The 16,279-nt window shown below is 38.3% G+C and overlaps 1 protein-coding gene across 4 annotated transcripts in view; it reads left to right on the top strand.

Annotated features, from left to right (window-relative positions):
- Nucleotides 1–16,279, top strand: part of grid2 (glutamate receptor, ionotropic, delta 2) — a 443,522-nt gene that overhangs the window by 185,055 nt on the left and 242,188 nt on the right. The window contains exon 1 of one of the 4 annotated variants that reach the window (XM_067521712.1): nucleotides 14,334–14,354. The exons of the other annotated variants lie outside the window; for them this stretch is intronic. The gene's annotated coding sequence lies outside the window, so the exon portion shown is untranslated. Of the gene's footprint in view, nucleotides 1–14,333; nucleotides 14,355–16,279 lie in introns of those variants that run through there. 4 annotated transcript variants of the gene reach the window in all.

Raw genomic sequence — 16,279 nt, 5'->3', positions numbered from 1 at the left:
GATGCTGCTTTTTACTTTAAAGGACCATTTTCTGGTCCAAAAGGAAAGCAAAGGATGATCTAGGTCAAACCACAAAACCATAGAAGATTTTTAATTAAGTAAAGTTTTCTTTTTCTTCTTCTTCACACCCCACTTTCTTTCTCTTTCGGCCTCTTCTTTTATCAGTTTTTTCCATTTATGCATCAACACCTAAACGACATTAAGCAAGCTCTACTTCTCCCATTTGAAAACTTGTGAGTATTTTTAATTCAGAAGCTGTTATTTTGACTAACACACATGGGTGGTTGATCTTGATTATTAGTTTTAAGTTTCGCTTTTTAAAAGAAGTGGTGAAAAACGTGAAATAATTACTGAAAGTGGCTAATCGCTGTTATAAGTTAGAACTTAACACTGCATAACACTGGGACCCCATGCTGCTTCAGTGGGCTGAAGTCTGACTCACACACACAGTCCCACACATGCAAACACAGTGTGATAGTGATGTGGGAGTGTGGTTGTGTGACATTCTCAAGTTAGATTTTTATTTCATGGGTGCTTGGTAGGACAAAGCTACAGGGCCAAACTGTTCCAGCTCCCCAAAGCATCGTCAACATGTTGGCTTGAATTTAAAGTCATCACGTCTGCTGGCTGTCTACATCAGGCTGTAGCTCAGGTGTAAGGCAGTCATCCACAGACCAAGATGGCCCCTCCTTACTATGTGTTGAAGTTTTTTAGGGCAAGATGCTAAACCCCAAGCTGCTCTTGATGAGTCAGGTGAGCACCTTGCATGGCAGCTAAAGTCATCAGTGTGTGTGTAAACAATCATTGTATAGCGCTTTGGATAAAAGTGCTATATAAGCAGATAATCAACAGTTCAATCCTGACCATGATCTTACTTTAACATCAACCCCGATGAGCTGGCAGATCAGATAACCCGCATATATGTACCATAGCATGCATACGGATATTTCAGTTTGCACAATTTCTTATGACTGCAGTCCAAACTGGCCCCAGCACTGTTATATCAGCGGTTGTATTACATACCAACTTTCTTAGCATAAGAAAAGGGTATTTTAAGGTAGCAGGAACCTATGAATCATTGCACCTTATATATCTCAAAGTGTTATTTTTTAAAAGAGGTTATTGTTAAGGAAAACCACCGAACACGTTTGGTTTTAATTTCATGTGATAAGGAAATAGGAGTTCCACATGAATTTGGAACACATTAGGTCCTCTTTTGTCCACATTATCCTTACCTACAGTTATACTGACATTTGAGGACCCCAGGTATAATGTAGTGAAAGTGTATGCAAATGGGGAAATTTGTGTCCTACAAGAGATACATGTCAATGTAAACCTGTTTTCTTTGTCCAGTGACCTGTGTACACAACCTCAAGGGTGGCATTGATTCAATGCAGTTTGTTTTGTGTAAGAAGGTCAGTGCAGATTATAGATTTAACATGGACATGGTCAGGCATATTGTGTCCACTAGTTGTTGTTATGTCCTGCATATAACCGTTAATGCACCAAGATTTAAAGTAACAGCAATGTTCTTAACTGATTTTACATTTTTTATCAAGGCTAGATGGTTCTGCAGACTTCTGTCAAGACACAACATGTTAAGTCTTTGTGTTTTAATTCTGCTAAAAAACAAAGTGTATCCCCCTGCTGAACAATAAAGATCTGAACTGAACTGAGAAACTGTCCACCCACTTAGCTTGTGTGCTTCAGTAAACACTCCAAAGTATGTGAAACACTGCCTGGCTTGTCTACTTTTTCTATGTGGACAGCTTGGTGTGGTGATGTTGTGTATTATTAGCTCCAGAGTAAAGCAGCCAATACAAGTAAGCCAGTGGTTAGCGAAAATTAATTTCCGAATTTTCATTTTTTGTCTATACCCATTTATTGTAGTAATTTGAGAAATAGTAGAATGTGCACAATCTAATATTTCATAGTGTCTTTGTACAAGATTGAAAATGGTTGACAGCCGGGCAAGTTTGTGAGTGTGCGCATGGTAATGACCACATTGATTTGACAAACCTTGACTAGGGGATCTGCAAGAAATACCGCCTAAAGCTTTTGCTAAGCTGAAGAGTTTGGTGTAGAAAACCTAGGTCACAAGAAAGTCAGTTTCAGGTTGAGTTTTCAGCAGAAAAGTGCTGAATGCGCACATAGGCACAAAGGCTACAGTGTGGTGTGACACATACACATGGCCACACGAAGGCACACAAGAATGCATACCCACAAACACACACACCAGCTGACCACTAGACTGTGTGTACTGTTGAGTCAAGGGAACAAGTGAAAAGAAACCAGAGACATAAACCCCCAACAGCAGGTGCTGAATAATGTAGTAGAGAAAGGCACGCACACACATACCTGCCTTACACCTAGGGTCTAGGGGCATGAAGCTGGCATAAGGCTCGCTGTGCCTGTCAGAACCAATCAGAGCATTCAGGTGAGGGCTGGCATTTACAGCTGATTTGTCAGGATCGGCTGGCCCACAGGGTTCGGCCAATAATAAGCCTCCACCTGTGGTGATGGATCACCTGTGACACAGCTGGCCACATGGGGAGAGACATGGCCACTGGCATGCTCTGAGACAAGACCGGACCAGACACAGAAAGGAAGGGAGGAAGAGAGAGAGACACGTAAGAGGAGAGTGTGGACAGAGGAGCATTTCCCCTCCTTTTTTGCATCACATACAGTTCTGAAACAGTGGACGGAATCCCCAGGTCTCATGAATATTTGGATTTACCATAAACAGCAGTTTAGCTTTGCATTCATGTGCAAAGGTTTAAGTTAAAAAGTTATTTGTGAACATTTATTCAACATTTAGATTATAGATCTATAATGAATGTGCTCAAAGGATGTCTTGCCGTATCTAGACTAACAACTTTGACCACATTGATGGCATGTCATACTTTTTTATTAGTTTAGCATAATTGGTTGAACTGAACTGGCTTTGAAGTAGTTATCATACATACTGTACAAGTGTTATCCACCTTTCATTAAACACAAACAATTTCAGAGGTCTACATGAGGGAGAAAAACAAAATTGATGATGGTGATTTAGAATTTTCATCCTAAATCATCTTTGCAAAACAACCTCATGACTTTGCAAAGGGAAAAATGTTTGTGTAGTCCTAATGTATGTCCACAGTGGTATGTATGCTGTACATACTTAAATTAAGGCAGATACTGGCGTGTCAGGTAGTATGGCATTACAGTACGGTGTGGGAAATTAACCCATGCAAATTTGTTGGTTAGTATTTCACACCAGATTTCATTATAATCTTGATACACAGGCGGCCACTTTAGAACTAATTTAACAACATTCGTTGTGGAAACTTGCGCTGCTGTTAAGCTCATCTGCACTAAAACAAAACAGCTGCCGATTTAGCACAGTTGGGAGTTACCACTCTCCCATGAACGTCAGATCACTTTTACTGTACATTTTCAGCTCCAAGGCCAGGAAATGACCACATAAGGAAGTTTGTTTCCCTTTTCTGTAGGTGCCCCGTCACACTCTGCTAAGCTGTCTGAAACTCACACGCTGTAAGCAAGAGATAAACTGGATGTCCATGCACATCCACAGACATATGCACGTATGTACACAGCTACAAAGTAAACATCCACTCAAACACTAGCAACACTCAAACACAGAGCCTTCAATTAGCTCACTGCCTTGTCAGTCCTTCAGTGTCTTATTTTAAGTAGCAGTCATCAATAATGAATGTCCTGAAGGGAATAATTGATGGGACACACAGCTTCCTCTAATGCTGCTTAGTTTGACGGATGAAGGGACAGCAGGAACTCTTTGGTGATATCGTCCTCCATGCCACCCCCACACACTCATATACACCCACACTTAGTTTGATGGATGGATGAACAGCAGGAACTCTATAGTTGGATCTTTTTCAGCACTTTTATAGCAGTTATCCAGAAATAAGCAGGAAATTTACCCCAATAATAAACAATGTTAAAGCAAGCTGACATGATAGCAAAAGTGGATACAAGAAGTGTCACTACGTCAGCTCCATCTTTGAGCAACCACAGTCATCTTGTCATCCAAACTCTGAAGTTTTTTCCAAGCTTTCCTGATTTTTGCAGAAGCCTACGGTCTTGCTGCTTTCAGCCTCTTCTAAAAGATTTTTCTCCCTGCTGGGACAGCCACATAACGAGAATCAAGGACAGCATCCCTTTGATATCCTCCATTGTTCATGTGTGTATCGCGTTATAGACGAGTCCTCCAACATTTAAAGATATTTTTTACCTAACTTCTCATGTGAATCAGTCACCCATTTGTTAAATTACAGAGGCCACAAAGGGAGGCAGGTGTCTGATTAAATTGCACCCCTTTTGACATCAAAATGGCATGTGCTGGGTTTTCTGTTTAACAATGGAGCTAAAATGGCACCAAATTCAGACCTGTTATTTCCTCTAAACACTTAAATACACAGGATTTAAAATGTGCTAGCACAGCAGTTTAGTTAGAGTTTGGCACTCACTGTAATACAGATGTTAAGGGTTAGGTTCCTTAAAAATCTGTACTTCCTTAACGTCACGTCATGTGATGTTACAAGACATAGGTCTTCATCCTTTTATGTGGATGGGACAAAGGACAAAATCTTGTATTTCATAGGAGGACAGTCTTGTTAAAAATAATGTTAACAGTTTAATGCTGCGTCACTATGACACCAGCTACATTAAGGGGGAAGTACTGTATTATGCAGTGGAACAAAAAAGTTTGTCATTCAATGACAGGTGTCTCTTAAGCTCTTTCGGGATTCTTCATAGTTCTTGTACAAACTTTACCTATACAATGCAGTCTATGTCAAAGGAGAAGTTAACATTTTCAAGGGTGTCTTAAAATAACTGAAAGAGGTTGAAATAATTCCTCCGGCTCATAGTGGTCACGAAGAGATGCCTTCTTAAAGCCCTTTCAATAAAAGTAATAGGGGGCAAAATCCACAGTCCTTGTTCTGTGTGAAAAGGTATTCAACTGTATATCTAAAGGTAAAATGAGGTTTATGCAGTCTGAGTTTATTTAATGAAGTGGATATCTTCAAAAGTTAAAGTCTCTTTAGTGTAAAATTCCCTCTGTATTTCCCTCGACGATGTTTCCCTGTTGAGTTGCAGGGAATTCTGAGCTAAGAGTTTTCAACTAAGATATCTATGCAATGTGTAATGTGACTAATTTGGTTGAATCTTTTGATTGTCTTTAGATAAACTTTTAATATTTGTTGGTACAGAAGGAGGAATTTGAATTTTGGCCCCCATTAACTTTTACCAGCTGTTGATAACTGTATGCACATTTCAGTATGTTAAACATAAGGAAATACTACAATGCTACTAATAACTTTGCGCACATACACTTTTGAGCAGGATTGCTTGCAGGGCACAAAATGCTATGCTTAAAGAATAGTTCTGGGACTTCCAGCTCTTTGTCGTGAGCCAGATCATTTGGCTCAGCTCAGCAATGAGAGTCGGCTCTTTTGGCTCCCAAATGGCTATTTTCATTTAGTACCAATTATTGCGTTTATAATTTAACCAAATTTAGCTATGGTTTCAGTTATGATCTGTGTATTTACTGTATTAAGTATATTACATTATCTAATATATTAAGACATACACCACATCATTTCCAGAATACTACTATTTTACAAGATTCCTTTTAAAAATATGAATCCAAATATTAATGTAAAACGTATGTAAAATGTATTAAACATTTTAATTTTGTATTTTGATGCAAACAGTAAACCCAGTGCTTTTGGTTATTGTGCATTACTATGATAACTTTTTATGTTACTCTGATGCTAATATCGAATACCATAAAATGAAAAATAATAAACTGTCAATAGCACAAGTCAGATTGGCCCCTCTTTAAATTAATTTAAGGCAATTGACATGTAGTCAATTGTGGGGAAACTGTGGCTCTGAGGGTAGAGCAGCCATTTACCAATGCCAGGGTTGTCAGTTCAATTCCCTGCTCCTCCTATTGTGTGTTGAAGAGTCCTTGAGCAAGACTGAGAAACCCAATTGAATTGTGTTTTTTTACTAACCTCTCACTCTACACCTTCTGTGTAGACATGGCTTTGCCATCACGTCGTTAGGAGGGGAACGGTTCTCCGAACTGCACTAATAGCAACATCTGGCTGGTTATTGGGTGAGGGAGTAACCCTGTGTGCTTTGTAAAAGTTACAGTATATTATTGTAATCACTCAGAGGAACCCATGCTCTATTGATGACCCACGTATCCAATTGGACCATGTTTTTTGTTGTGTGTGTTGAGACTGAAAAAGCTCTCTCAGCATGGAGGAGTCTGCTCTTGCCTTTGGAGATATCACTGTCATTTTATGTGCAGCGACATCTAATAGCTACCGCAAGGCTATTTCAGAACTGTGAAGAGGGCACAGGAGGTTATAAGAGAACGTAAGGCCAGGATGTATGTGTGTGTGTGTGTGTGTGTGTGTGTGTGTGTGTGTGTGTGTGTGTGTGGACTTCTGCCAAAGCCCGTGTGTTAGTTTGCCTATGTACTTCTCTTAGGGTATTGTGAACTTTCCTGTATTAAAATCTACCACTCCCTAAAGCCAATAACAGAACATTAACTAACATGTCACACAGCAAGAGAGATATCCTGATGACTTTTTCCCTAAAACAGAAACAAATTTTACCAAACACTGTAATGCAGAAATAAGGTTTTAAAATGTTATTTTATTTTTGTGTCTTTGGCACTAAATATTTTGAGCTGTTATCATTTATGTGCTCTACATTTTAAAAAAAAGTACATCTTGCCATAGTTGATTATTTTTCTGTCCATTGTTCTTGTGTGTGCTGCGGTGGGTTCTGGTCGGTCTATGCTGTGTTAGAGAAGACCGACTTCTTGAGAATAAGAGAGCTGTGATGGAAAAATTACTAATTTCATAATCCCTCACTTCAAATGTGTGATGCATGACGAATAAAACTAATATTTTGATAACATAATGTTTGTACAGGCCTAGTTTTAAAGCATAATTGTGATCATTTTCTAAACATTGTCCACAGACACCATACACAGTAGTTAGTGGTATGGGTTTGGGTTAGGGCTGGCTCCAATACTCTACCGGCAAAAGTTGTGACAGAGTGATTCCAGTATGTGACGTTATTGGACACTGATGACAGAAAATGCTGTTAGAGCAATGCTCAAAATATTTATTTGTCTTTCGATTTCCTTTAATGTTTTGTTTTAGTCCAAAGGAAAGAACAGAGACAAAGAATTTGTGTAATTTTTTTCCTGTTTTTATTTTAATTTTTTTTGTTTATTTTCTAAGCATCTTGGGGCTACAGCTTTTGTCATTTTGTTGTGTACAGTTACCATGGTTATGTGCGTTATTTTAGTTTTATTTTTTCACATTACTTGGCCTTATGTTTCTGCTCCGTAGAGCAGAAAGGGAGTAAGAAACTGGATCCTCTCACATTTTGACTGAAATTCTATCTAAGATATCTAATATACATTTTATGCTGTAACATTCCAACTACATTTTGGTATTGTCAATGTAATATGTAACTTATAATCAAGTAACATTTGTGGTTTTGTGGCTACATTGTATCACCAGATTATATTTTTAAAGGCACATTTCAAAGTAACCCTGACCTGTTGAAAGGCTCATCTCTCTAACTGACTAAAATTCTTTTTCTAACCTGCTGGTTGCAATTACATAACCATTTTATTCACTAAAATTATCTTTTTAATAGTCTGTCGCTTCTTGTTCCTTTAAATAACCAGTGACACAATGAGACATGGTATGTTCTGGAAACTCTTGAATTTGTTTTTAAGTGACACATCTGCCAAAATTATTCATTTAAGGATTAAAACTGTTCCCAGTTATTCTCTTATGTTGGCATGTCTGCTTTAAAAAATAGAGAGGATTAGTCTGGATGAGGCCATTGGGCTGCTGCTTCAAGACTATCTGGACACACAAACACACACGCACACACACACACATCATCTTGCGTAGGCATGCAGGCTCAATCATAAATAGTGAACCTCACTCGTGTATATTCATATGAAGTGCATCATTGGCAAATGAAAGAAGTTAACCTTTGTCATACATTTTTCACATATTTTCCAAAATGACAGATGCCTTACTCAGTGTGGCACTCAAGATCTATAGTTTAAACGTCCCTGGAGCCCATTTATCACTTTTTCAGCAGGTATACGGACGTTGAAAAGCTAGTGAAAATTCCATTTGACATACTTGAAGCAGGTAGGAGTCAAATAGCTGTAATAACTCCCTGCTGCCTAATTTGCATTTAAAATGTTTTTCATGACATACATTGACCATTCTTGATGTACAAACGAGTTAGTTATACAGATGAGACCAGTTGTCATTGTAAAGCTCTCCAGAGATTTGAGCATTCTGACAGCTAATCACTCCATCCAAAGAATGTTCTCCTCATGGACCTTAACTCATTATAATAATGTTACACACACTTGTGTTTGTACACTTTGATCACTGGCAATAGACTTGTTATTAGGTGTAGGGCCAGATGTTACATGACTGAGATATTTTACATAATGAGGAATATAAAGTAGTTACCATCCTTTTTATTTGGTGTGTGCATGTGCATGCACAAGCATGTGTGTGTTTGGCCATATGGATGGTAATTACTGAACTAAACCCAGGTCAGAAGAACCAAAAAATTAGTATGTTTTTGTATGAGTGTGCAGATTCCGTGCAGCATCAGAACATATGGGTCATAATGGACAAAGATGTTGCCTATAATTACTGAGTGAGTATGCATATTTTTGTGCACATATGCGTGTTTTGTTGTATATAATCTGTGTTGGATTGATGACAAGCACATTCACATCAAGCTGTTTAGGTTTCTACTTAAAGACAGAATTAAACTTTTTAAAAAGTACCCCATTAATATTATTATTATTATTATTAGTAGTAGTAGTAGTAGTATATGTAAGTATATGTAAGGGAGTTTAAATGAGCTCGAAGTCATTCAAGTCATACAGCCTGTCAGTTTTATTTTGTGTATCGATATAGATTGGGATTACATAAATGGTGCAAACAGTTCAAATATGAAGATAATTGTAACATAAATTGCAATGATTAAATGAATGCACAGGCCTAAACTTTTGTGTGCATTTGTCATAGCGATCAAGCTACCAGGGTAGGTCTGCTATTCCTCTCACTTTTCTTCATTTAAACTGCTTTCATTTTGCATGGGATTTATCTCCCAGGTCCAGATTACATGCTTCTGCAGTGTAATGGTAGCCATTACAAAGAAAACAGTACAAACACTCAACTTCAAAGACAACAAAGTTGAAAAGAAGAGCTAAGCCTATAAAGAATGTGTTAGAATAAAAAAGCTGTTTAGCTCTCCCAGAAGTGGCTCTTGTGTATTACACCGCTTTAGAGAGTACAGATATACCCATGGTAGAAATACAACTATTCACTGTATACTTGCTAAAACCACTGCTGCACTTTCCATCACTCCTAAGCAACTTTGTGTGGAAATAATTTGATCTCTCTACAGCGTGCTCAGGGTGGTCTGCAAGAGTTTGTGTTTAATTTATTGGCTTGAACACATTTATCCATGTTCTATTTGGAATTCCTAGCGTTTGCAATTTGTCAGAATTTGTCCAATCAAACAACAGATGTATTACCGATGATTACATATACTGTAGTTTGCCTTTGTGAAGTTGTTTCACTTTGTTGTTGCTGATATCCAGGGAATACGCGTAATATCCATTAGACTGTACACTGTATCTGTTGCAGTAGTGTGACCTAATTTCACACACTTCTCTATTATCTACTAGAACATTCATCTTAATTCATTCATCATCATGCACGGTACATCTCTAAGTAGAAACAAAGGAGACAAATGCATCTTTCAATCGAGAGGAGATCAATTTGAAGTACATGAAAATATGTATTGAACTGTAAATGATCTGCACTTATACAGCAAAAAGTAAATAGGACAGCATCTGAAGTCTAAATGCTGCTGGTGGTGGAGTAGGGCCTGCAGGTGGATGATGAAACCTTGGTTTGAGTCCTGGGGGTAAAGTTAAGATGGAGGGAAGGTATGTTGCAGAGTAGAAGGTCTGAAAGATGGATAGATGGAAATGTAAATCTACAATGGCAACGAGGGCACGGAGATCATTGTTAATATTTGATCATGTCAATGTTGTGAATACAGAATACAGAAGACATTCTAACAGGGAATGGAGGACATTCACCCACAGAGGAAGAAAAACATAACATCTTTTCTTTATTTAACTGGGTTTCATGTACTGCATGTTTGTAGTAGTGAGAATAATGTTATAGAGAGATGCAATGGAATCTGGTTCATAGCTCTAAGATCATGTGGCGCAGCTTAGATTTTGCTGTCATTCTCATAGGAAGTGCCTACCAGTTTTCATGAGAGCATGCTATCATATTTGTATTTTGCTTTTACGGTGCATAAATCAATAGTAACATGCCTATGAAGTAAGAAATGTGACATTGCATTGACTATTGTTTGTTTTAATTAGCAGCCTATTTTTCTTTGTGTGTGCGGGTGAAATTTGTGATTTGAGAGTTTTGTAGATTGTGTAGCTTTCAGAAAGGAAAGAGAGAAAATCATTAGTGCACAATTACAAATTCTGTGAAGATGGATGGTAAGGATTTCATGTCTTTTTCTCTGTTTTATAAAGGCAACTTGTTAATCTAATCGAGCAATTAGGCTTGAAGGTGGTATGTTAATTATGTGAGCTGGCACTACCTCAAACAATGCTGTTGTTGTTGTTGTTGGGAACTGTTCTTTTATTGTGCTCTACTTGTGTGTGTGTGTGTGTGTGTGTGTGTGTGTGTGTGTGTGTGTGTGTGTGTGCGTGTGCGTGTGCGTGTGTTCATTCACACATATGACTAAATTTGTCAGAATACTTGTGAATGTGAATCCTGGCACTTTATGTGTCCTCATCATTGTTTCTCAGTTTCTTAGAAAGCCATGCATTCGTTCTCGAGTGGTAAATAAGTTGTTACCTAAATCCTTCTTCAGCCACACAATTTCCTGTATACAAATGCAAAATTTAAAGAGTGCACATATGAACGTGGACAGTTTCTTAAAACTAGATGCAAATGTAGAAATAGATTGAGAGATATTGGAGAGATATTGCCCTTAAGGGACAACCGCATGAAAAAAATTTTATATTTTCCAACAACTGAGTGTGGCTCACTGGAACCCATTGACTGTGTATTGTGTATACATACATGTGGTGCATACGTCCTCATGCACACACATAGCAAATTGTTTTTAATGTCTAAAGCCTGAACCAGCAAAAATCCAGATTTAACTAGTTTCATCTTATTGTATAGATGTTATGATATAAATGTCAGGTAGTGGTTGATCATGATGTATTTCATCAATTAAGAAAAAATCCCTAGCAGACCAAATGTGTTCTTCTGCTTGTTAACCAAAGTTGTCCCCATTTGACCAGCACTGGTGTGGCTTTATGTTAAAGAGTTCCACTTGGACTTGGAAAACCTGTTAGCAGATTATGATGAGTTAGCAAAGTTGTCAAGAACTACCAGGGGAACACGATGGCAGTCTGTGGTTGGCACTGAAGAGACAAACCTATGATAAATATTGTATGATGTCTTAAATAATAGATGGGAAGGCAGAAGAAACACACGACCCTGCAGGGACATACAGTGAAGACACACACACAACTTTGCACATACAAACCAGTATGATTGTTTAGTGAGAATAATTGGCATATCCATATGAGGAAATATGATGTTCTATGTCAGTCAGATGATTTATAGACAAGGAAGAGGAAACAGGAGAATTAATGAACAATCAGGAACTTAAAGCTTTCTCTGCAGCGTACCTCAGCGTTTTGTTTTACAAAACAGTCAGGCTTCAGTGTATCCTCATTAGAAGATTCAAATTTATAGTTTTATGCTGAGTAAGACAGAGACTGACCTTGAATTGTAATAATTAAAACCTCCCTCCTTTTATGAATGTGTTTTGGGAAGCAGATATCGTAATAAGAGTGCTTTGTATATGCTTTAAGCCCAAAGTATTCATATAAGAGCAGTAAACGACCCATAAATTCAATACTTAATATTTCGTTCTGTCCTTTACATCACCTTCACACCTCTCTCTTCTACTCTTCTTCCTGTCTTGGGTTCAACAGAAAATAGTTTTTTTTCTCTCTGTGCCCAAGTGGAACTCTTTAGCATAAAGTCAGTGTTTCTCAGGGGAGAGTTGAGTAGACCACATCATTACTGTGCAGCAGCTGTTCTGGCATAAATATTGGTAAGATGTACTCTGTTAGTTGCAGCAACAGTTTGAAACCACAACTGTGCAGAGGGATCTGGGAGAGGGAAACACGCAGAGGGAAAATATGGTGAGTTGTAGCAAAAACAAGGTCTCAGAAAGTCTATGACCTTTGAGTCCCTTGTCACTGCAAGAAATCCCACCTGCTCAACCATGCTGTGAAACTGAGCTTTGCCTGATAATATAGCTGACATCTATTTCACTCTAGTTTAACCCTTAAATGCACGAGTGAGTGGACCCTACACTCTTCCATAAGTGGGTCAAAAATGACTCGTGTCAGAATCAAATTTTTTTATGCCGCTTTTATCATTTTGTTAAAAATAATCATTTGCATTATCTTCTGCATTATATTTTTATCTACACGAGAAGGATTTGATGTTTGAAATATTTTTATTTTTCACTCTTTAAACATTTTTTGGAACAAAATTTACACAACAGTGATAGAACAATGTCAACATCGTAGAGAGAGAGAGAGAGAGAGAGAGAGAGAGAGAGAGAGAGAGAGAGACCTTTTTTCGTCCATAGTGTTTTACAAAGTTGCTTCTCTTTCACCCATCCACACAGAGATGGTGGTGGCTGCCATGCAAGATGCTTAACTTGGAGTTCTGTGTCTTGCCCAAGGAAACTTCGACGCATGGTCAGGAGTGTCTGGGAATTGAACCACTGACCCATCTCTCACATCGAATTTTTGCTTTTCGATCTTTGTCACTTGAATGTTTTGAATGACAAGCAAACCATGGATCAATATGTAGCTATATAAATAAATTCACACAGGCAATACAAACAGTAATGTTAGCTAGTTTCGCAAACTATAAATAAATAAATAGGCAAATGTGATGATAGATGATATAAAGCATACTCTTTCACGCACATACACACACACACATACAGTGCATACATTAATGCTAGCTTCATTTTTTTACCTCAGAAATGTTCTTGCTTGTCCTACATGACTACTGTGTGAAAAGAGTATGTGTTATAGTCTATATAGTCTATACACAGATTTCATAACAATCGGAGGTTCCCATGAAATTTCATAGAAAATGAATGCGGGTCATCTTTGACCCACGTATGGACCCTTGGAGTAGTAATACAAAAAATACAATTTTGTAAAATGTATAAATGGTAAAAAATGTAAGTGTCGACCTCACCGGGTCATTTTTGACCCACTTATGCATCTAAGGGTTAAAAGCATTGTAAGCTCATCCAAAGCCCTAGGTACAATATTTAACACAGTGTAACCTATAACTCAACAGGCTGTAGAGTGAGAAACCTTGTTCTACAGAATTTGTGTATCTACTTTATTTACAATTTTAAACTAGACTTTCTTTAAATTACTATTTCTTTCAGTAGAAACACACTCCGTAACTTATCCTATGTGGATGCACGCTGGAGATAAGTTTATCTAAAGGTTTTTGAGTGGGGCTTACCCCGTCATCCAATCAGCGGAAGTCATACTTTGTGCATCACAAACTAATGTGAGACGGTACCTTGCACATGTGATACAGTAGGTCATTTGAATGAGTCATAAATAATGAAGATATTTACCTTAAAATGTCATACATTCCACATCCTGGTTAGCTTGTCCATGTAGACGAAGATCGGTAGTAGAGTTGGGTAACTTACCATCAACCTGATCAGTCATTCAGGCAGTGGAGTATATTGGTATGAGGATATACTACTAGATTAATGACTGTACTTGAGTTAGGAAAACAAAAGGTAATAATGGAACATTTTTCTCAATTAAACACTATGCACCATTAGCGCACGTTTGCAAGTTGCATCAAATTTAAAACAGAAAAGGAATTGAATGGACATGAAGAATTTTAGCCTTAATAGCTGCTAGTTCATTATTAGAAGATATAATATTTAACTGCACCTGAGCCCAAGGTTGCATTTACGATAATGATGTTTTTTTTTCTTCTCTGTATTCACACTCTCAGCAGCAGGTACTTACAGCAGTTACATGATCAGCATTTAGAAAGCTGAAAGGATGGATTTGCCTGGAAAAAAAAAACTAGGATGACGCAGGTCTATGTTGTAGTTTGTACATGGTAAAGTAACATTTCTTTTACATGCTTAAATATCAATTGATGTTTCATATCGCTCTTCCTTTATTTTCCTTTTAATTTCTCTCATTTCACTGAGTTGTATATGACATTTGATGACTAATCCTGTCCCAAGCAGCCAATGTTCCAAAACTGCACGTATTTTAATTACCCGCTGGGATTTTAACAACCTCCACCTTTTTTTTATTTATTGTTTATTTATTTATTTTTTTACACATTAGCACAGGACAGGACAGTCAAATGGTAATTAAAATAGCCTTGTTTAGCGAATCAAACCCATTATGTGTTAGGCTGATGCACCTGTGTGGTGGTTGCTGGAATTTTCTGGCATGGTTGGCTGGGCTGTGCAGCCAAATAAAATTAATCTGGGTGAAGGTGATATAGGAGGTGTTTGGATTTTTGTGCAAGCCTATGTTCTGGGGTGCCCACTTGTGTGTGTGTGTGTGTGTGTGTGTGTGTGTGTGTGTGTCTTAGTGGGCATTTGCTTGAGTGGGATGTGCCTGTCTGGGCATATTCACTTACATTTTTTTCCACCTTGGTCTCTGTGTATATATACGAGTGTGTGCATTAGACTGTGTGTGTAAAAACTTGCTGTGCTTAACCCCATGAGTCATTGGCTGACGGTGTGCAAAATGCCTTGCAGAGAGCAACAAGCAGGAAACATTGGTGGAGACAGGTAGTGCAGTGGGGAGATACAGGTTTTGAACCGTGCTTTCACATGATCTGGTAGTAGGATGAGTCAACCTGCCTTTGCTTTAAAAAGGGTTCCGGTTCTGCTTCTAAATATAGCATTGTAAGCTGTTCTGTGCCTGCTACTTTCATTTAGCCTCATGTCTGCAGTTCTCTAAGTAGAACACATAAACTTCCAGACACATTATATATTATCAGAAGATTAGACATTACAGATTACAGCTTGACTTTATACTACCGGTCTGTTGCTGCAGGTATGACGTGGTAAGGACTTACACAGAGGACTGTTCAACCAGCATCAGGGTCATGGATGTCCAAGGTTGACTGATGTGTGTGGAGAGCAAAGTTTAGCCTTTCTGCTGCAGTCACAAATTGTTCAAACCTTTAATGCAGGCTAGGATTGACACACTTCAGACCACACAGTGCATTTCTGCTTGCTCTGTATAGCGCTGCACAGCCACAGACTGATCAGAATGCCCATGTTCACTCCCAAAAGTACACACATGTGGGAGTAGTGGGAGTCGGTCCTGGACCACAGAGCAATGGAACCAGATGCTCTGGTGAATCATGTTTTCTTTTATATTATGTTAACTGCCACAGGCACATCCTTCATACATAAGCTTGACACTTTTGCCTCCATCTTTCTGCATTTCTTAATAGCTGCTACAAAAATGCTCTCGCCCTCTTTCTCTCCCTCACAGACACTTAGTGTGTTAGTGTCAAATACTATATGTGGTCTAGTCAACAACCACGAGAGCGTGCAGTTATTTCGGATGATAAAATCAAGCCTTTTTAATCCAATTTTCAAATGGGTTTGAAGAACGTAATCACATAACCTGGTTCAGGATTAAACATCTAGTATTACTTATTTGATCTCCGATCTCTTAAGCCCCATACAAAGAATGGGGCCCAGGTCTGTGTCTGTTGTTATCTAGGAGAGACATGGCATCAAACAGCAGTGTGGAAAAAAGGCAAGATGGCGGCAGCAGTGTGACTCTGAGCAATGCTCTGCTAGGAAACTTTGGGTCCTGGCATTCATGTGAGATCTCACACACACAGATGGAGGCCCTACTTTGCAACTTGAAGGATTTAAAGGATACTATAGTCACATGAAGGATAGGTTTAAATCTTGAAAGTGTGTCCTCCCATTTAAATCCTTGTTTTCTAAAGAGTTTTGAGCTCTACGTGTTTATTTGTTTTTCAAATGCAGTATTATCTTT

The sequence above is a fragment of the Channa argus genome, chromosome 11 (genome assembly GCF_033026475.1).
Source record: "Channa argus isolate prfri chromosome 11, Channa argus male v1.0, whole genome shotgun sequence".
Taxonomy (NCBI): domain Eukaryota; kingdom Metazoa; phylum Chordata; class Actinopteri; order Anabantiformes; family Channidae; genus Channa; species Channa argus.
This window is presented reverse-complemented; position numbering and strand designations above follow the sequence as displayed.